At 37.7% G+C, this 23,656-nt stretch overlaps 1 non-coding gene across 1 annotated transcript; it reads left to right on the top strand.

The window, feature by feature from the left end:
* The first annotated feature begins 15,236 nt into the window (after positions 1-15,236).
* Positions 15,237-15,427, top strand: LOC150093753 (U2 spliceosomal RNA). Its single transcript, XR_016550355.1, has one exon. It is a non-coding gene; the product is annotated as a U2 spliceosomal RNA (small nuclear RNA).
* Positions 15,428-23,656: the final 8,229 nt, after the last annotated feature.

The following is a 23,656-nucleotide window of genomic DNA, read 5'->3' as shown; positions in this document are numbered from 1 at the left end:
TTCGTTTGTGTGAGGAAGAGTTGTTTCTTGTAGCTTTTGGACAGAGTTCACGAAGTGCTGATTAAAGTTGTTTGCCAACTGTTTGAGGGATTTGGGATCGCAGGCAAAGATGTGTTTTATTGTTTCTGAGACAGTGGTTCTGTGTATATTGTCCAGCATTTCATTAATCAGGTGCCAGGTTTCCTTTATGTCATTCTGAGATATAATAATAATAATAATAATAATAATAATAATAATCAATATAATAATTATTATATTGATTAATAATAATAATATTAATTATTATTAATTATAATTATAATTAATCATATTAGTTATATTAATGTTTTATAATTTTTAATTATATAAATAATGTTTAATTATATAAAAAGTTAATAACAATAATAATAATATTAATAATAATATTATTATTATTAATAATTATATTAATTATTTAATTTATGAATTATTTAATTATTATTTTATAACTCATATTGAACTTTTTGGTACAACAAATAATATTCTTTAATATTATTAAAAATCTTTCATATTATTTAATAAACAATTTAATTAATAATCAATTTAATTATGTAACTGATTATTTTTTGTATTCTTTTATAAATAATTAATATAATTAATCTTGAAAGTAACGCTAGATAACTAGAAGATGGATGGATGGTTATACGTTCGGTACTAGTCGTTGGCTAGAGAAACTTTTTTCTTTTTTCACCCAAAAAAAATTCGGAGCTAGAGGAAATCTTTCATTCAAACAAATCGGGTTTTCCTCTCCTCTCGTACAGTTTGTTATTTTAACCCCATACGTCAGTATAATCGACGTACAACTCGCACTTTCTCAAAAAATGATACGCATTAGTGTTTAGGGTGACACTCTAGCGGAGTGTCTTCTGAGTTCTAGAGCACCAAAAGTATTCAGATTATCGACAGACGTTAATTCAACCACTCATGACGACTAAGGGATCTAGACCTGCCTACCAATTTCCTAAATGTTAAATTATATATATATATATATATAATATATATTAATTATAATTATAATTAATAATATTAGTTATATTAATGTTTTATAATTTTTAATTATATAAATAATGTTTAATTATATAAAAAGTTAATAACAATAATAATAATATTAATAATAATATTATTATTAATATTAATTATATTAATTATTTAATTTATGAATTATTTAATTATTATTTTATAATTAAATTAAACCCGAGAATTATAACACAATGACATTTATTTGAAAAAATGCAACATGTTTCGTCAAGAATGACTTCATCAGGCGATAAGAACATAGAAAGATATTAAAAGACACTTAAATTAACATTGACATGTTAATTAAATTATATATATATATATATATATATATATATATATATATGACAGAATGATCATTGGCTCGGTTAACATACATAGTTTTATGAAAAAAAAATTGAATGACTAGAACCGAGATTTAATTAAAAAGGTTTTAATATAAACACACTACTAGTTTCGGCCTGTAACAGCCTTCTTCAGGTGACATTATAAAAGAAAAAACACTAAACATTGAGGGTTAAAAGACTATGAACATCATAGACAGTCTTTATACATAATTAGCATTAAAACGTTGTAGTCGTATTTGAAGCTGTTCTTTCATTTGTTGCATTGTTGGGAGAGTGCGTGCTTGCTGCATCACGTGAACGCCAGTACATGATTACAGCTGAATGACTATCCGGGAGGTTGTAGCTTAAGTTGTTATTTAGATGAACAGGATTGAAGATGATTTCACTCGATTCCACAATTTTTCTCTCTATTTCGTCACTGCAACGGAAGATGTTTGTAGATTTTTCCCAGCAGACTTTGTGACTTTGGTTATCATCATTAGGATTAGCCGAGAAGAGGATATGACTTGATAATGCACTTGCTCGTTTCTTGTAAGTAATGTCTGTCATGTGTTCTTCCATACGCATTTCGACAGATTTGTCTGTCTGCCCGAAATAAGGAATACCGCAGTCACATAATATTTTATATACGCCAGGGTATTTGAGTTGATGATGACAAGGTTTTGGGTGGCTAATTAAGGAACGGATCTTTGGAAGTGGAGTGAACAAGGTTCTGATATTGTATTTTTTTAGAACTTTTGCTAATTTATGTGAAACAGTACTTATGTAAGGAATAGATATATTGCTTTTGAATCTATTTGTTTCTTCTGAGTGATGTCTGAGAGGATTAAGAAGGAATTTGTTAATGATATTCTTGGAATATCCATTAACTTCGAAAGAAGTTTTCAGATGGTTTATATCTGTAAGCAGTTCATTTAAAAAAATACAATATCAGAACCTTGTTCACTCCACTTCCAAAGATCCGTTCCTTAATTAGCCACCCAAAACCTTGTCATCATCAACTCAAATACCCTGGCGTATATAAAATATTATGTGACTGCGATATTCCTTATTTCGGGCAGACAGACAAATCTGTCGAAATGCGTATGGAAGAACACATGAGAGACATTACTTACAAGAAACAGCGAGCAAGTGCATTATCAAGTCATATCCTCTTCTCGGCTAATCCTAATGATGATAACCAAAGTCACAAAGTCTGCTGGGAAAAATCTACAAACATCTTCCGTTGCAGTGACGAAATAGAGAGAAAAATTGTGGAATCGAGAGAAATCATCTTCAATCCTGTTCATCTAAATAACAACTTAAGCTACAACCTCCCGGATAGTCATTCAGCTGTAATCATGTACTGGCGTTCACGTGATGCAGCAAGCACGCACTCTCCCAACAATGCAACAAATGAAAGAACAGCTTCAAATACAACTACAACGTTTTAATGCTAATTATGTATAAAGACTGTCTATGTTGTTCATAGTCTTTTAACCCTCAATGTTTAGTGTTTTTTCTTTTATAATGTCACCTGAAGAAGGCTGTTACAGGCCGAAACTAGTAGTGTGTTTATATTAAAACCTTTTTAATTAAATCTCGGTTCTAGTCATTCAATTTTTTTTCATAAAAATATATATATATATATATATATATAATTTAACATATATATATATATATATATATATATATATAATTCAACAGTTTAACAATTATATACAGGGTGTCCCAAAATTCACGCAAGAAGTAATTTTGATAGAAAACACAGGGTTTTAATTAAAAATTGTAATTTCTTATTGATTCATAAAGTATACATAAAGTATTCATAAAGTATAGGGTTATGCATGGAATGGCATATCGGGTAAATGGCCTCCACGGCTTTGCTGGCACATACGCACTCTTTTGGCGAAATTTTCCATGACCGTTTTGCATAAATGTGGCTGAATTTCGTTGATACAGCGCTCAATTTCCTCCTTCAAGGCGTGGGTGGTCGTGGGCTTGTTGGCATAAACCTTAGACTTCAAAAAACCCCAAAGAAAAAAGTCCAACGGCTTTAAGTCACATGATCTGGGCGGCCAATTCTGATCAGCAAAACGGGAAATTACACGACCAGGAAATGACTCATGCAGTAATTGAATTGTTTCTCGGGCTGTATGGCATGTGGCACCGTCTTGTTGAAACCACATGTCGTCCACATCCATATCTTGCAATTTAGGCACAAAAAACTGGATTATCTTGCCGCGATAGCGAGCACCATTAACTGTTATTGCCTTACCAGCCGCATTTTCGAAGAAGTATGGACCGATGATGCCTCCAGCCCAAAATCCGCACCACACAGTGACACGTTGTGGATGTATTTGTTTCTTAACAATCACTCGTGGATTTTCTGAACCCCAAATGCGACAATTTTGTCGATTAACGAAGCCATCAAGATGAAAATGAGCCTCATCGCTGAAGATGATTTTGTTCGAAAACTAAGCATCCACTTGTTGTTGTTCCATAATCCATTCAACGAACTCTCTTCGCTGTGTGTGGTCATTTTTAATAACCCTGAACTGTCAGCTGTCACGCTGTCTTTTTTTTTTCTCGTTGGCAACACTTTACCGCACAAATGGCGCTAAATTTAAATCTTGCGTGAATTTTGGGACACCGTGTATATATATATATGTAAAAAATTTATATTAAATTCTGAAAAAAAAAATATATATATATATATATAACAATTTAACAGTTGTATATACTATATATATATAACAGTTTATTATTATCATTCCTATCATGTATACAAGATATTTATATTACAGTATATACCAATCAAGTTGTACAATTGAGTGTACAATGTTATACAATACAGTTCAAGTATTACTATCATTTTCTGTTGGTAATTAGACTTATTTTTGGCTTTTATTTGGTTACAGTTAATAAATGTTTCCTTATATATACACAAATAGAGTAAAATACATTTCGGATAGTTTTCGTAGTTTATAATAAGTTACTGGTTTTAGTGATAAAGAAGTTAGTTTGTATATTTTATATGTAACCAAGGGCCGTAGCCATACTGGTCACTAGAGAATTAAATTAGTTCGAAACAGTCACTGCGAGTCCAGTGACCGTGTCTATGAGGGCTCACCTTACTCGGTTTGATTTGATGTTTAATATATTAGTCTCCTAAGTGAATGAACTAGTTAGTATATTGGTACCTTAATTGGATATGATATGCGAGTTATAATGATCTCTTATAGTATAAGTTAAAAGTAATTGTCAACATTGTTTAGTCCCATGAGGTAGTCTCTCCATCTTTTTCTAAATGCATAAGCTGAGGTTATAGATTTGATTTCATTTGGGAGTTTATTGTAGCTGCTTGTCGCTAGGTATTCGAAGGATTTATGAAAAATTTCTTCGTTTGCCTTTGTACTATCAGTATGTTCCGGCCGCATCGTAATCCATAGTCTACATTATATACCAAGAAACTTTCAACGTTCCTTTTTACGTATAATAGACAACCAAAGAGATATAGTTTCTGTAGTGGAAGCAGGACCGAGCCGTGCGGTTGTGCGCAGCACAAGGCCGCTTGAAGATAGGGGCACCATTTCATCACGGGAAATAATAAAAAAAATATTAAATTTTCTTATTCTTGAATTATATCGTACTATATAGATTACACAATTACAAATTATAATTAACGCAATAAAAATGAAATTTTTAATCAGTCAAATTATTATGAATTCTTAATAATCTAAGAACATTTTTAACTTAATACATCACCAGTTTTATTATAATTTGTTTGAAGTGAAACGTTATCAATATTACCACATTTTATTTCACAGAGCAAGCATCGGCTCAGCGAAAATTTTATAAATATTCTCGATTGTTTATTATATTTTCAGTGGAAATTGTTAGTTTAAGACACTGTGAATTCATTCTTATGCTGTGCTTTGCCCAGTAATGTCTACAGGATGTAGCTTAGAGGCAGCCTGCCTCACGGCGCTGCTTAATAAGGCTGCTCGTTCAGCCATATTATGGCAACAGGATTTTTGTAAAATATCTTGTTGCAAAAATACAGCGTTTAGTTAGCAAATAAATAAGGCGCCATTTCCCATTGACAGTGAAATATGTGCTTATTATATTTTATTAATAAAAAAATTATAGCCATATATACTAAAACTAAATATTTTAGAACCCACTTATTAGATACTTAAGGAAACAACCCATAAAGTATCATACGATGGGAATTTCATAAAATTTTATAGTCTGCCAATATATATATATATATATATATATATTTTTTTTTTAAAATTATATTATGCATGAATTCTCCTACTCAAAGTGCGAGTCTTTATCACCCCGAATTTTACATTGGAGCGATAACTCGCTCCCTGCAGTAAACAATACGCCATCCCCAACAGCCATTATACTGCAGAAACAGGAAAACCAATTAGTTTTATCATGTCACTGGATAAGGTTCACAGAAATTTGCAGACTGTGTAATATATTTCTCAACAAATAGTGCAATTACAGACAACTGGGAATATAAACACTAACTAATGAATCCCATCTTCCCTTCAACAGAAACTGCCATATACACTCAAGCAAACCACATGTTGCACGTGCAATATATAGTTTTCCTTGACACTACCCTCCCCCCTGGTCATGAAAGTGTTAAAACTAAGAAATATATAGGGAATGCATTTCAGATATTATGAAAATCGGTTTAAGAGAATTAGCATTTCAATTCAATTGGCAGCTTGTTTTGTTTGAGTCGAGCGATCTTTTGTTAATACCGCACCAATCATATGCACATCTTAATAGCTGCTTTTTCTCTATTGGCCTACAATCGCGCACATCTTTCACTTCTCATTAGTAATTTGTGAAGGATTGTTCATTACGTATCTCATGTCTTAAATTACTTGTAATTTTTGCTTGATATAATGGGAAAGAAGATGACTCTATTTGGGTAGACAACTTTGATTGAACACAAGGAAACCGCTCTGGAGGACAGAAGAAGTGATGGAGAATAGAAGCTTCTTGGTAAGTCATACCCATTTTCAGTTTTTTTTTCTGAAAACTTTATTTTCCCAAAATCCCCGGATATATCTCGTAGCACGATTTTTTAGCTTTAATTTTAGGAAAAAAGTGCGAGTTATAGTTGAGTAAATACGCAATTTTTTTTTAGCTTTCAAATTGTTAAGTATGAATCATTGGTTAAAGACTGGATTTATAAAACGCACAAAGGAGAGCAGATATAGAAATAAGCAATTTCACTCCTTTCATTGATGATAAATTATTTATATTAAGTAAAAATGTATAGCATCTTTATAAATTTTGTTCTATTAAAAATAAATATTTTTTTTTTGTTTAAATGTATATCTAAATTCAAATAAAACAGATATTTACAATGAAATATATTTTTATTTATTATTATTATTATTTTGATAAGGGTACTTTGAAAAGATACTTGGTAATAATGAAAATTAAAGAAGGGGTACAAGGATATCTGAAGTTTCAGAAACACTGATCTATCCAAAAATATTTAGTCTGAAACATAGGTGTATATTACGATGTTCGTTTTCTTAAATTCCGCTTAGAATTTGGATAGACGAAATAGCGTCTATCCAAATATGCATTTACATTTTTTTCAGCATCATTTATTTTGAATGTGAAACATTGAGTGTATTGTGTATTCTGTGTTTAAGTGACTTTGGACAATTTTTGACTTTGATTTTAATTGTGTACTTATTTTTGGATTTTTGATAGACAAATAAAATTTTAAAGATAATAGTTTATAAACTATAAACATATTAATCAACTGAGGGACCATAGCTAAAAATCCCGTATTATATATACGGGATTATATATACCGGATATATGGGGTAGACTATCTGCGCGTCAGACTGACGCGGATCGAATTAAATTAATAAACATAGGTTATTTATGAGCTATAAAACTCTAGATGATCTAAGTTTGTTTACACATACTGCAATTGACCCTGTTTTGATACTTTTTTGGTGTATTTTTGCATCATTTAATTTTACATTGTGCGTTACAGTGTTACTGTGCAGTAGTTGCCTTTTGTTTCATAAAATATATTTATTGTTGTTCAGTAAATTTTTTGTGAATTTGGATTATTATTCAGTAAGTACGTCTATTATATTTTTGCTAAGTTTGAAAATCAGTTAAATTGTTTCGTTTTAGTTAATTATCTTATTTTGAAACAAAAATTTTTTATGGGGTCGTTTTACTAATTTCTTTAATAAATAATTTTAATATTCTAGAAATTTCTTGATTATTAAACAATTACCAGAATGTAAAAAATATTAAATAAATATCAGTGAGAAATCAATCAGTGGCTAATATCTCTACATGTTAATTTTCAAAAATATACCTAAATTGTAAGCATATTTATTATTCAAAACATCTGAAAAATCAAATTCTGTAATTTAAAAAAAAAAAAAATAGTCAGTCTTGGGCCATTCACCTTAAAATTAATACTTAGTTGATTAAGGGGTTAAAAAATAAGTTTAAGGGAAAATTTCAGAAATTATTATTTATTTTGGTAGACAACTTTTAACGCTCTTCTTATTTTAAACTATACTTCTTATTTTAAAGCCATACTATGGACAGACTGCTAAATCCATCCTTCTACGTTTGGATGAACACCGTAGAGATATCTCCTATAACAGGACTAGAGCTAGCGCTCTCTCTAGCCACGTTCTCTTTTCAGCTAACTCAGACGAAGGCCGCCAGCACATTGTAAACTGGACTCGAACTGCTAACATCCATGTGTGCTACGATGAACTCGAAAGAAAGATTGTTGAATCTAGGGAAATTTCTCTAGATTCCTCTCATATCAACAACAGCCTGAGTTACAATCTCTCTGACGCACACGTTGCTTCTGTTCAGTACCGGCGCACTCGCAAAACGCGTAGTATTCGTTTGTTTGGAACTCATACTTGCATTTTTTTCAAACACGCTACTGTTTTTTATACTTGTTCTGTTAGTACAATTTTAAGTCTCTGTAATTTTTTTATATACTTCTTTGATTATGATACCTGAGGATGTTCATGTAACGAAACTAGTAAACTAGTAGTATCTTGTTAAATATATCTTGTCATCTTTTCTCTCGGTAATAGTCATTAAACCTTTTTTTATAATATTCCAACCGAGTAAAAATGAATTTTGAAAAAAAAAAATATATGTATATATATTCTGTTGTATTTATATATTAAGGAATAAACATTTTTGAAAATGTTTATTGTTAAAAATTCCTTATTAATGAATTTCAGTGATTACAATGTTCTACTACTGTTAAATGAAATTTATTTTTATATATGCGTATAAACCGTTTTGTACTTTTAACAAAATAAAATTTTTCGCAAAAAATTTTTCATGGAAACTTATTTTATGGGGTCGCTGAAAAACGTTTTGCACAAGGGCGCCTCCTACCCACGGCGCGGCATTGAGTGGAAGAATATTATGCATGACAAACAGATCGTTGGTTGAATGTTTCTTAATGTAAGTAGATTGTTGTGATAATCTCCACCCCAACCGGTGATGCCATATTGCAGTGAGGAATTTACCCAGGAATAGTACAAGCAGGGCCGCGCCAACCCGAGGGTGCAAAGGGTACACCGCACCCGGATGGCAAAGTAGATAGGGTAGCAACATTGATAAATGCTACATGCAATTTCTTTTAGTTATTTTTTTTAATGGGCGGCAGATAAAAGTTTGCACCTGGGCGGGAAATACCCTTGGCGCGCTCCTGAGTACAAGCATCTTAAGAATGCTGCATTTGCAATTTTTTTTAACATAATATATTCTATTAATTATGAACCTAAACTTATTTGTTATGAAAGTGATGTGGGAGTTCCACTTCATATTGCTATCGATATGGAGGCCCAAATACGTGATTGATTTTGTTTTTTTGATTAAGCCACAGTCACAATTTAGGATGTCATTTCCTTTCATGTCATTTTATGGTTATATTGTGGTCTAGCTTATCTGTTAACGGGAAGTACATATATCTCGCTTTATCGGTATTGATGTTAAGTCCGTTATTGCTAAACATTTACTTAGTTTTAACATATCACTATTAATCCGATTTTTTAGATCTTCAAGGGTTGCTTCGGTGTATATTAATGCCGTGTCGTCGGCGAAGGATATCATTTTGCCAAAATGTTTGTATTTACATAAATCATTAATATATATTAAAAATAGGATGGGTCCTAGTAGAGACCCTTGCGAGACTCCGTATTTTATTATTTTTGTTGCGCTATTGAATGTGCCGTAGCTGGTATATTGTTTTCTATTATTTAGATAGAATCTGAACCAGTCATTAGATTCCTCTGATGCCGTATTTGGACATTTTCAGTAGCAATAGGTCATGATGAACACAGTCGAATGCCTTAGATATATCAAGAAAAACGGCTGCTGTGTGCATTCCTTTATTTATTCCACTACAGACCGTTTTATGAAACCCCAATAGCACTTTTTATGAAAATGTGTTAATAAATGTGTTTTGACATTTATATTGTCACTGTCACTTCCCATTCCCCCCCCCCTTTTTTTTAATCCGATTACTACACTCTTTACCTCATCTTCATTTACTGCGTGTAGATACATGGAATTCTTAATCCATGCAAGTGATTCACGTACTTTATCCTTTCTGCAGGGTCGAAATGACAACTACCATAGTCTGAAGTCAGGCATGGGCAACCTCTCCTAGTTCGGGGGTCAAATTATCATTCTGTCTCCGAGTAAAGGGCCGGACCAAATTATTAAATAAAATAAATTAATATTAAATGAATTAAAACAAGTTGCTACTTCATATTTCATTTATTTATAATATAATGCTTTGGTATAAAGCTCTGCATAAATTTTATAATATAATGAACGACATAACTGGCCTTGTACTTCAACTACGACACTATCAGTATTGATGTTAATATTACTTAAGGATAATCGCATAGAATTTTCGAGGTTTTCGTCCGTTATTCTTGTCCGAATTTTTGATTTATTGTATTTCATCCTCGATAAAAACTTCACACATATTGGTGCTGCCGAAAAGACAAACGATTTTTCTTGAAAAGGCGCGTAAATTTGTATATTTTCCTTCCACCAAATAAAATTTACAAAAATCAGTCAAAGCAATGTTGTTAAATTGTGATTTTAGCACTAAATCCGCCTGAAGCTCAATGAGTTCCATCTGTAAGTTTTCTGGCACATTATTTACATCAGCATCCATCGGACGAGCAAATATAGCGAATGTGGGCTTTGTTTTTGAAATCGGCAAGCCTTGTATCAAATTGCTCTATTAGTGCCTTCAGTTCATCTCCATAACAATTATAAAATATATTTTTATGGATTGCTAGAGTAGGAAAATGATAACAATTTTTAGCTCTTATCTGACTTTCCAACAATCTTAGTTTATTACAAAAAGCTTTGACATGTCCATGCAGTTCATGAACCAATTGTCCTTGTTTTTGCAATTTAAGATTAAGTTCGTTTAGGTATCCGGTGACATCTACAAGGAATACTAAATCACACACCCACTCATCATCTTTTACTTGGTTAATTGTGTTTCCTTTTATGTCCATAAAATCTACAATGTCTTGTCTCAGATCATAAAATCGTTTTAACATTTTACCTTTACTCAACCACCTCACTTCACAATAATAAGACACATCTTCATAATCCGAAAATAGGTCTGCTATATACTCCTTAAATTGGCGGTGATGAAGGGCACGTGACTTAATAAAGTTAATACTGGCTACTACAACTTCCATAATATTTGTGAATTTAATCGATTTTGCACACAGATTTTATTGGTGGATAATGCAGTGAAAATTTGCTAAATTTTTCGGATGGATGTTCTGTTGCTTTTTTCATGAACTATTCCAATAAATCCCTTCTGTGCACCAACCATTGCAGGGGCTCCATCAGTGCATATGCCAGATAGTGAACTCCATTTAAGCCCAAATCTCTCGAAGATTGTGTTGCCTGTTTCAAATATATCTTCACCGGTAGTTGTTCGTTTTAATGGCCGAAGCGCCAATAATTCTTCTGTGATGTTGAAATCCGCATCAACTCCTCTACCAAGCACGACTGGACAGATACTACATTTCCAAAAATACCTTGCCTCTAGTCAGAAACATCTCACACATCCCTTCCTACATTTCAGATCATTGTTTCGTCAAGCTGCAACTTTCATTATCCTTGGAAGCATCCAAATCAGGAAGTTGTGGGGGGGGGGGGGGGTGGGGGGGGGGGGGGGTGGGGGGGGGGGGGGGTGGGGGGGGGGGGGGGTGGGGGGGGGGGGGGGTGGGGGGGGGGGGGGGTGGGGGGGGGGGGGGGTGGGGGGGGGGGGGGGTGGGGGGGGGGGGGGGTGGGGGGGGGGGGGGGTGGGGGGGGGGGGGGGTGGGGGGGGGGGGGGGTGGGGGGGGGGGGGGGTGGGGGGGGGGGGGGGTGGGGGGGGGGGGGGGTGGGGGGGGGGGGGGGTGGGGGGGGGGGGGGGTGGGGGGGGGGGGGGGTGGGGGGGGGGGGGGGTGGGGGGGGGGGGGGGTGGGGGGGGGGGGGGGTGGGGGGGGGGGGGGGTGGGGGGGGGGGGGGGTGGGGGGGGGGGGGGGTGGGGGGGGGGGGGGGTGGGGGGGGGGGGGGGTGGGGGGGGGGGGGGGTGGGGGGGGGGGGGGGTGGGGGGGGGGGGGGGTGGGGGGGGGGGGGGGTGGGGGGGGGGGGGGGTGGTGGGAGTAAAGATTCCATGGCAGACTGAAGTTAAATATCTTGGAGTGATTCTTGATAGTAAACTCCTATTCAGCAAACATATTAGTTACATTACCTCTAAGACATCCAACGTCTTAGCACAGCTCTTCCCTATGATCAACAGAAAAAGTAAACTGGATATGCAAACAAAATGAACAATCTACAAGATGGCAATTAGACCGGTTATCACTTACGCATCCCCAGCTTGGAGCCACACCGCAAATTCAAACATTCTAAAACTTCAGAGATTACAGAATAAGAGCCTGAGGATGATTCTGGATGCCCCCTGGTACATAAGAAACACCCAGATCCATAGAGAAGTTAATATCCCTTATATCTCTTCCCTTCTCAAAAATCTAGCTGAGAAGTTCTTTACCAAGACAAGTAACCACCCAAACCCTTTAATCAAGGAAGCCTCGGAATATAATGAAGAAGAAATCTACAAATATAAAAGACCAAAGTCTATATTAAGTTCAGCTGAACACAACTAACTTCACTGTCCTCAATGGGCGAGCATAAAGCTCACAAACATTCCATTTAAAGTCCTACCATTACAAGACAAAGGGGAATATGAAAAGCAATTTTGCTTCACCCATCTAGCCAGAAATGTTAATGTTAATGATTGTGTTTATCGCTTCTCGGCCTTTTGGCTAAGACCTAATAGAGAGCTCTTGGCTACAGGCAAATTGTAGTATCTGTTCTTATATTAGAATAGATAGAACTTCGGCCGCCCGGCTAAACCAGATAGTAGTATCTGTTCTTATCGGCTTGATATCTAACTGAGTCTCAACTGAGGCACTGGATATTAAGCTGATAAGGTAGATACAGAGCAGTACCAGTTTTTTTAAAACTGGTACCACTAGAGTCCTACAGGACCGAGAAACCCCGGACTGGGGTAAAAACAAACACTGTTTATTTTTCAGAGGTGCATGCTGGAATCACATAGCACCGGCTCCATCCCAGCTCTAAATTAGGCTGAGGCCGAGTGAGGACACTGCACTCCCCTCCTCTCCCAACACTACGCGTTTTTCCCCCAGTACCCGGATAAGGTTTTTCGGTCCCCCCGGATGGCTCCTCCTACCTTTAGCCGGCCGAACACCCTGCAAATTCAGGTGCCTGGTGAAGAAGAAGTAGACGCAAGAGATCTCCTAAGAGAATTAAAATTAATAAAATTTATAGGAAATGACAAGGACGTCACCTGGATTACCCACTTCTCGGGTAACAGGTTCCAGGTCACAGTAAGCCCAAAGGCTAGAGATAGAGATTTATTGATTGAGGGATTTCCCTATAAAAATAACATCATCGTGCCTGAGACAATCGGACTCCCTCGGAAGATTATCCGAATCCAACGAGTTCCCATAGAACTAGAGGACAGTTGGATCAAGGAGAGTCTAACAAAATATGGCCGGGAAATTAGCATAGGCGAAAATACCATGAAGAGTTTCCTCATTCCTCATATATCCAGAATGGAAATATGACAATTTCCATATTAATGGAGAAACTAGTCCCTAATAATAATAATATCTTAACAGTAGCGGGCTGGAAACTCCTAATGAATTATGCTGGTGTAGTGCGTCAGTGCACTAGGTGTAAGTCTGCAGACCATCTAAGCGCAGACTGCCCATCCAGAAAAGAAAACAAACCAGCAGAGACAAACAACGTGAAGGAACCAGAAAATATAGAGGGCCCTAACAATTTAGTGGAAATTCCAGAACCAGACAGAGAAAAGGAGGCACGATGCTCAGCATCAACAGAAGAAAAACAAAAGGAAACAGAGAATTCAGAGGAAAAAGAACCCACTGAAGAACCACTCAACACTAGAGAGTTAAGAAGTGAAGACAAGAAAAAGGAGAAACCTTCTTATTCACAAGCTTTAGTTGGAGAAAACTCCCTAACTAAAGAAGAACTTGCGAGTATTTGTGGCGATGAGAGAACCACCACTGTTGAGATAGGAGAGGAAATGCTCAGAAGGTTCCACGGGAAGAAAAAAGCTGCGCAAAAAATCAGGAAAACCTTTGGAACCAAGGAAGAGCCTTTTTTCTTCTATAACGAAAGGAAAAGCAACAGAACGGTGGGTTTGTCATGGGGAGGAGTCATCTTCCGAGATGTCTACAAAATAGAGCCTAGGGATTTCGAAGGCTTTATGAACATGCTTCCTGAGGACGCGATGGCAGCTTATGATGCCGTCTACTCCTTTATAAGAGACGACACTGTAAAGTTGATCCCAACGGATTAAGTGGAGTCTCTTATAAAAACGGAAGCATAACATAATAATAATATAATAATAATAGCTAACGTTACTTTTCAGGCAAGTTAGAGTATGGAAAACTTAGAGCAGGACCCTACATCACAGCAGGAAAGACCAACTTCAGGTGGCCACCAAAAGTGGTCTCTGGGATGCAAGAACTGTGAAAAGTTGCCAAGTGCTCTAAAAATACCTCTCTCAATTTTATGTTAATATTTAAATACCTCCTTACTTTAGCTATCTCTTTATGTATATATATAAAAAAAAAAAAAAAAATTCATACTTAATTTTATATTTATACTTATATTTAACATTTTTATTTATATTTAATATATTAATTTTCCTTTCCACTAACCTTACGCAGAAGTAACTGCCTACTACAAAAAGGAGGTGTGAATAATTAATAGTTAAATTTAAGTTTACTTTTTCAGATACTAACCTCCTGTCTCACCAAGCCGTCCCAAGACTAACTCTAACAACTTTTGGGACGACGAGGTGAACAGAACCCAGGGAAGGGACTGGCCCCTTCGCTGGGAAGAACCCCAACCAAAGTATTTAAATAGTTTAAGATAGAACCCACTTCAATCCTAGATGTTTATGTTTTCATCTGTCCTGTCAGTCTTTTCCTTCAGACCATAAGTTTCAACAGGATTCCCAAGCCTGGAAAGTCTATAGACCCTCTCGACTCAAACAGTGGCCAGAGAGGGCTAGGACGAAACAGGCAAATGGGAATTTAATAGATCCAAAATGGTAACTCACAAAGGGTAATAGGGTACGGTTAGAGAAGCGGAGGCGGAAGCTTCGATAACTGTACTTTATCAATGAGTATGTCTTCCATGTTCCTTGGTGAAGGTTTGCCCTGGGCATGGGAGATGTCTAACAACAGTTAGAACAGAGAGTGGTACTCAAACATATTCTGTTCTCGTCAGCTTAATATCTGGCGGGCTCCTATTTGGAGCCTGGGTATTAAACTGTTTATTGGAACTTTGTGAAGTTAAGGAGCTTGCTCTACTTTACAACGGTTCACCGGGCTTTGCACCCATGCTTGGTTGAGCCCCCTATTTGAAAACAAAAAGTAGTGTTAAGTAAGTATATATAACTAAAGTATATATAACTATATATACTTTAGTTTTATATATATATATATATATATAACATATATTTATGTTACTGTGAAAGACCGATATCTGGCAAAGGTCGTATATTCTTCGGTGAATGTCAGTATTCGACATAGTCGCTTGGTGTATGTACGAAATATTTGCTAAATATCATTATTTCTCACTTACACCGGCAAATGTCGACATTCAGCATGCACTGATGGTGAATGTTGAATAAAAATATTTTTATTACGTTAAGACAAAAATGCAACTTTTTAATATATGATATATGTCAATATAGGAGAAATAATATGATATATGTCAAAATAGGAGAAAACGTAAGTAACAGCACATGTAAATAAACTGTTGAACCTAAAACGAACAGTACATTCTAAATCAGAAAAGAAAATAATACCAATAATAAACTTACCCGTAAATTATGGGATTAACGTTATACAATCTTATTTATTACAACAACTTAAACTGTTATGACACTTTGAATTGCACAATAGTCCCTTGCTTTTACCAACTGCATTTAGTCGTGGAACACTTCTTTTTGCAATTACAGCGTGTATAGCCTTGCCCTCCACTTCTCGAATTAGTTGCAGCTGCTTCTCTCCGCGACATTTCTTAAGAAGAAATCTCATCTATGGAAAGAAACTTTTCTTTACTGATTACGGGTATAAAGCTGCTTGAGGGAACCATTTTTGTTTGGTAATTTATAAAAGCCGGAGTCTTCTATTCCAACAACAACCGCCAACACATTTCGGGCATGTGTACGACCACGGTCGACATCAGGGACTTGTATTCGTACGGTATCACCAATTTGAGCAGGAGGAAATTTTCTTTTTGAGGTTCGTAACATTTTCTCAGCTTGTCGTTTCGACCCCCACCGGAGCTTATCTGTGCTTCTCGACATATACCGGCGATGGTTCGAATGTATAATAATATAACCAAATACGTCGCTCTTTCACCGACGTATTTGGTATGTGTCGACATTCTCTGATATCGGTCTTTCACAGTAACATATATATATATATATATATATATATATATATATATATATATATATATATATATATATATATATATATATATATATAGAGAGAGAGAGAGAGAGAGAGAGAGAGAGAGAGAGAGAGAGAGAGAGAGAGAGAGAGAGAGAGAGAGAGATCATACTTCACAGGATCATTTCTGTAGTGTGGTTAGCTCTCGGCCTTTTGGCTTAGATCATATATATATAGTGTATAGTTTCTGTTCTTAACCGTTAATATCGGTACGAGTCCCATCGGGTTTCACGATATTTAACGGGAAATTTGCAGAACTTCTTAAACCCCAGACTGGGGAAATATCAAACACTTGGTGGTGGGAATAGTTAAGCTCCCCCATCTGATCATGCCCTCCATTCTGCCGCGTGTGCGTACCCTCGGAATTGAGGTTGACGCCACAATACCGGCAAGGTCGATGGCGAAAGCTATCATAGACTGCGTCAGCGCAGAGAACATTTTTGGATTTATCCCTTATGGGGGACGAAGATACCAGGTAGTGACCAAAAACATCGAGACCAGAGAAAAGCTTCTCAAAGGGTTTGACTGTGGCAAAGTAAAAGTATCTCCCTTCATGGTTGGAAGCATCCTGAGAACCCTTAAGATACCACGATTTCCCCTAGAATACGCAGAGAACAACGATATAATTCACAGCGTATTCTCTAAGTGGGGAGTTGTACGGGAAATCCAGGTTCACAATGACTCAGACAATCCTGAGTGGAAGTCAGGGGAGGTAACTATCTCTCTTGAAATGAGGACCGAAGTTCCTAACTTTGTCCTCATAGGATCTTCCCGGGTAATGGTAAATTACCCAGGCGTCAAAAAGCAGTGCTTTAGATGTAGTGCCTTCAATCATCTTGGGGCAGACTGCCCTCGCATAAAATGCAAGAACTGCCTAAAAATTGGCCACAACCATGAAAAATATGAGGCAGCTTGTTTGAAATATGGGGTCACTGACCACAAAGTCGACACCTGCCCATCCAGAACCCTCGCAGAGAGGATGGGTGGTGCAGTCACATCAGCAACAAAACCAACTAATGAAAAGGTCACAACACAGGAAGAGTTTCCGCCTCTTGAGGCCACTCCTGATCATGCCGCCATGTCTAAGACAACGAAAAGGTCCCGTAAGGGAGGGAAACCTACCAGAATTGCAGAGACCAGCAATACGATCCCAACAGAAGAGACTGACAATGCAGAAACCATCATGGTAACTCCCACGGACGAAAGCGAAGCTACCACTGCCGATATAGACATCGCCAATTCAGATACAGTAGAAGAAGCTGTAGGAGAGATGGAGACGAACACCAAAACTTCCAAACGGCCATTAAGTCCGCAGGAAGAAGAGCTGACAAATCTCAAAACAGCAAAAGTATCTGAAACCGAACACCCAGAAGTCCCTCATGCAAAAGCAGGGGAGATTCTAAAACATCTCCTTAGAGGTATGCCCGGGGTGGCAGAAAAGTTTAAAGAGGCAATAGATAAAGTAGAAGAACCTGAACTCCTCCTCACAGGGAAATATGGACCCGACATCGTCAGTGCAAAATGGGGTGACCTCTTCGTTGATGACATCAGCAAAATCATCCCTGAGCAAGTAGAGGTAGCCCTGAATATAGACGAGGAGGCAGCTTCGGCGTTCTACATTGCTCTCTGCAAACTAGACATGGCCAAGGGAAGTGAGGTAGCCAAAAGAATCATAACAGCCCACAACAAAAGAAAGGAACAGTAACCACCTTGTGGATTTCTGTACTCAGCTTCACTGGTTTTTAGCTCCCACAGGTGGGGGAGGACCTGAGAACCCGAGCGGCGAAGGCTTACAGCGAGGCGGTGCAGTTCCTTGTGAGCTGCATCACTCGGGCCAGATCCTTCCTCCACCTCTAAGTTTACTTTTCCATTCCTTCTCCAGATTTATTCCCTCTTTTGTTTTGTTACATGTTTCCTTTTCAGGATTTTTCCTTTTTCTAAAGTGAAAAATCAACGACCGTTCTAGAAACGCCCCTGGGGGGCAAACAGCTAAAACAGGTCAACTCAGGCCTCTTTAACCTACTCTACCACTATGCACTCTATCTTTATTTTCTCTCCTACTATCTGCTGACTCTCAGCCTATCATACTCTACAGGCCAATGATGAAGATTTGTTGAACTCACAAATTATATATATATATATATATATATATATATATATATATATATATAATTAGTAATAAATAAATATATAACATATATGTTTGTAGAAAGTATTTTACCTTGGGTATAATAAATGTTATAAATACCAAGCAATTTTAAACCTGGTTTTACTCCATTTCCCAAGTAAGCAAACAGACAAACAAGTCAAGTTTGCGCCTGCAAGTGATGCAAGTCTAGCTGATCCTACAGGTAGTGCAAGACCAAGGCAACTCGTGGTAAAGGTGGCATAACATATATGTTATCGTTATTGCTAGCCTACTAGCAGTTAATACTCTGCACTCTCGCATAATGCATAACATTACTGGCTGGATGGGTGAAGCAAATATGCTTTTCGTTTTCCCCTTTGTCTGTTAACACTTTCATTGCCAAGCTGAAAATTGGAATTTCGTGTGGTGGCCAAATTTTTTTTATTTTTTTATTTAGTTAGCGACGTCCACGCGATAACGCGTAATCGGCCGTTTGGTGAGAACTCGCACCGCGCGATATCGCGTGTTTGGCAATGAACATGTTAAGGGAGTGTTTTGAATGGATTGTTTAATGAGCTTTAAGCTCGCCACCTGATGGCCGTGAGTTTAGCTGTGTTTAGCTGGACGTAGGATGGACTTTGACCTTTTGTGTTTGTGTCTTTCTTCGTTATATTCTGAGGCTTCCTTGATCAACGGGTTTGGGTGATTGCTTGTTGTGGCAAAGATTTTCCCTGCAAGATCTAGGAGTAGGGAGGAGATGTAAGGGATGTTGATTTCTCTGTGCATTTGTGAGTTTCTGATGTACCAAGGGGCGTCTAAGATCATCCTCAGGCATTTGTTCTGTATTCTCTGTAGTTTTTGGATGTTTGTATTCGTGGTATGCCTCCATGCAGGGGATGCGTATGTGATAACCGGGCGTATTACCATCTTGTAGATGAGAAGCTTGGTTTGTGTGTCCAGTTTGCTTTTCCTGTTGATCATAGGGTAGAGCTGCACCATTACTTTCGATGTCCTTGAGGCAGTGTGCTTTATGTGATTGCTGAAGTTGAGTTTTTTATCGAGTGTTACTCCGAGATATTTGATGTCATTCTGCCATGGGATTTTGACACCTAAGAGGTGAATGTCGTCCATGTTGTGGACTCTATTTCTGGAAAACAGTATGGCTGAACTTTTTTCAGGGTCTACTTGGATCCTACAGTCTGCCAGCCATTTTTCTATTATGTGAATGCTGCTTTATAGTTTTCTAATTGCCAGATTTGGACTCATAGATCTTGCCAGTATTGCAGTATCATCTGCGTATAATGATGCGGTTGTTGTTCTTGAGTTCAGAGGGATGTCCGCTATGAAGATTGAGAACAGGAGAGGTGCCAGAAGTGAGCCCTGAGGAATGGCTGCTGATACCTTTCGTCTGGATGATAGTGTTTCATTGATTTTTATTTGCATATAGCTTTCTTTTAGGTACGAGTGGATGATTTTCGTTAACTTAACTGGCATGTTAAATTTTATGAATTTGTACAGAAGGCCTTGATGCCAAACTTTGTTGAATGCCTTTGCTACATCGATGAAGATGGCAGCTGTGTGTTGTTTCCAGTTGTAGCCTTTTGTGATGATCTCCACTAGCCAGTGTATTTGTTGGACAGTGCTGTGGCCCTTGTGGAAGCTGAACTGCTCGTTTGGTACAATTCCCATTTTGTCTGTTTCTGCTTGAAGCCCTGATAGTATCACTTTCTCGGTCACCTTTCCGAGGCTGAGTAACAAGCTGATTGGTCTGTAGTGTTCAGGGTGTTGGGGGTTCTTTCACGGCTTCTTCAATGGTATGATATTTGCGATCTTCTAAGCTGTGGAGAAATGCTGGTATCTGAGGATAGCGTTGGTTATGTTGACGAGATGTACTATGGCCTTTCTTGGGAGTAGTTTTATTATTCGGTTAGTTATGCCAGTTATTATTTCTGCCGGAGTGGTGGGAGCGATGGGTTCTGAGTTATCTTTCTGCAGTTGTAAGGTTGTCTTAACCTGGCGGTGTATCTTGTATATAAGGTTGATGTTTAGGTTTGTATAAGATGGACTGCACCGTGATTCCAGTTTATCTGCTAGTGCCTCAACTTTCTCTTTATCTGTGTGTGCCATTCCTTTCTTGGTTTGTATAGGGGGTATGATTTGTTGTTTGGTGCGGATGGTTCTTAGAAATTTCCAGACAGAGTGATCTTCAGCATTGATGTTGGTCAGTTTGTCTTCCCATTTTTGATTTCTATGTTTTTGAAGAGCCTCTCAGACCTGTCTGTTTCGGTTGTTCAGTGCTCTTTTGTCTTGTGGTGCTATGGTATCGCTTTCTGACTTTATTCTTTGCTCTTATTAGATCCATTATTTCTTCTGGGATGTGGCTGGCTAGGTGGTAGACTATGGTTTGCCTGACTGTTTCCATTGCTTTCTGGATTTGGCTGGTTAAACTGTTTACTGTTGTGTCCATCTCTTCCTTTTTGCGGATGATTGGAACTGGAACGATATGCTCTGGGAGGACCTTTGCTAGCTTGTCCCATGGTATGAATGTGTGTGTGTGTGGAGGAAAGTGTGGGTCTGATGATCCTAGCTGGAGCACTATGGGATTGTGGTCCGAAGAGAGTTCGTTTATTGTTTTCAGTTGGTATTGGTATTTAATATTTTTAAGAATGGCGATGTCTAGCACATCTGAGCTGCCTGTAGGGCTGTAGTGGTTGGGTTCAGTGGGACCAGCCACAACCATAGATTTGAGCATTGCATAGTTGATTAGCATGGTGCCTTTGGTGTTGTTTGATGAACTGAACCAAGATGTGTGTTTTGCATTGAGATCCCCTGCTATGATAATGGAGTCATTGAATCCTAGGATGGAGTCCAGATCTGTTGTCAATATAGGTATGCTTGGTAGGTTATAAGCGGCATAAATTTTTATGCTGCTGGCATTGCTGGTATGTACTTCCACTCTGGTTACTTCCAGGTTCCCGGTTTTGGGATTGGGTATTGTGTTATGATTTAGGTAGCTTTTGATGCATATAGCAGTGCCTCCTCCTCTTGCACCAAGTCTGTCATTTCTGTATGTAGTGTAGCCATGTATTCTTGGGTTGTTTGCAGGCCTTAAGTGGGTTTCTCCAATTAAGATGATATCAGGACTGTGTCAGTCGCAAATTCTTGCAGCTCCAGGACTTTGCATTCCATGCAACTATCTTGAGTGACTTTGGTTTGAATTTTTTGTTCATCGTGTGTGGCTGTTATGGTGGTTTGGGTTCCTTGTAGAGGTATCTTTCTGGAAGGTAGTGAGATTCTGGATGATTGTTTTGCTAAGTTCTTGCACCATGTTCTACAGTGAAGCTGTTAAAGCTGCTGTTAAATCTGGGCTTGCTTGCTCATGGGTAGTGGGGATGCAATTTCTTGCAGCCTCTGTATAAGTTTTGGTCTTGGTTGTGGGTCTCGTGCCTTCCTGTATTGATGAGTTTCGGACTGAAGGGTGACCTGTTTCGTTGCTTTTGGTGTAATTGAGAATGGGAGCTTGGTTAATTCTTGCCAATTCTCGATTTTTTGGGTGGTAGAGGCATCCTTTGTAATTGGTTGGGTGAGGTCCTCCACAGTTTGCACATCATGCAGGAGTTGTGCATGGTTTGGTACAGGTGTTGGTCTGGTGTCCCTTGCCACATTTCAGACATCTGTATGCTGCTCTGCACAGTTTTTATGCATGTCCAAACTTTTGGCATCTGTGGCATTGCCCTGCTGATGCCTTTTTCCTTAGCGGCTCAGTTGTTATTTTGAGCCTGCAGATATCTGTAATTTCATAAATCCTTTTCTACAAGCACAAGTGGCATTGGCTTTTTGTCAGATCTTATCATTCTGCTTACTTTGACTGGTGTCAGGCCTTGATTGATTAGGTCAGCAGTGATCTCGTGGATTGTGATGCCCTCAGCAACCCCTCTGAGGACCACTTTAAGGTTTTTCTCGCTTGTCAGTGAGAAGGTGTGGAAGGGAAGCTTGGCGTTGTCCAACATCTTGGTCATTTTGCGATAATCGGTGACTGTGTCTGGCTGAATTTTTACACTGTCATCTGTGTTTCTCGCAGTCGAGAATTTTATGTTTTGTTCACCTAATGATTTTGAAAAAGGTCCCCTTCTCTTTATCCCGGAGGATGACTGGTGGGACATTTTCAGTTTTAACTTCTGTGTTCTGTGGTGTTATGTCTTCTTCCATGTGTTCATGTTCTGTCTTCCGTCTCTTGGGTGCCTGCTCTTCTTGGGAGTCTATCTGTCTATTGGTTGTGGGTGATGATATGTTTGTGAGTTCGCCCTCTGTTTCCTCTTCATCCCCCTCTTGATCGTTGACATGTATATAAATGTTTATGTATCCTGGGAATTCTGTGTCAAACCTTTTTAGAATTTTCTTAAATAGGTCAAGTAGCTGATCTTTACTAAAGGCTTGAACAAACTCATTGGTGACGTCCATACGTGTCCAGTTAAAGTGCGTGTGTGTGTGGGGGGGGGATATTGACTGGTCAATTACTAAGTCTCACAATTAGTAGCGAGACCTTACCTTTCGCTGAACGAATTTCAATCCAGATTCATTCCCCAGTATCGAGTTGGTTCGTCCATTACTATATATCACTATATATTATATTTCACAAATATCACAAAACTCCCTCTGATCAATCTGAGTCCTCCCAATCTTCCATAATCAAGATCACTCTGCACTCTGAAAAAGTCTATACATTTTATATTCATGAAAGTTCGGAGGATTGACAATAAATGAAAATATAACTCCTGTTTTCCACCGTCTCCTACTTCGAAGTAGAAGACAGTGTATACATAGTATGAGATCGCTGTACACAGCGATCGCAGCTGTTTTTCCATGCATCCCTGGAAGTCCTAAAGTATGATTATATTGAGCACTTTCTATTGCTCATATTGCGCTTACTCACTTTGGCAAACAGAGATTTAGAGGCATTTCGATTTCTTGAAATCATAATTGGCGGAAATAACACTATA

The sequence above is a fragment of the Typopeltis vanoorti genome, chromosome 23 (genome assembly GCF_054136105.1).
Source record: "Typopeltis vanoorti isolate ZY-2024b chromosome 23, IOZ_Tvanoo_1.0, whole genome shotgun sequence".
Classification (NCBI taxonomy): Eukaryota; Metazoa; Arthropoda; class Arachnida; order Uropygi; family Thelyphonidae; genus Typopeltis; species Typopeltis vanoorti.
This window is presented reverse-complemented; position numbering and strand designations above follow the sequence as displayed.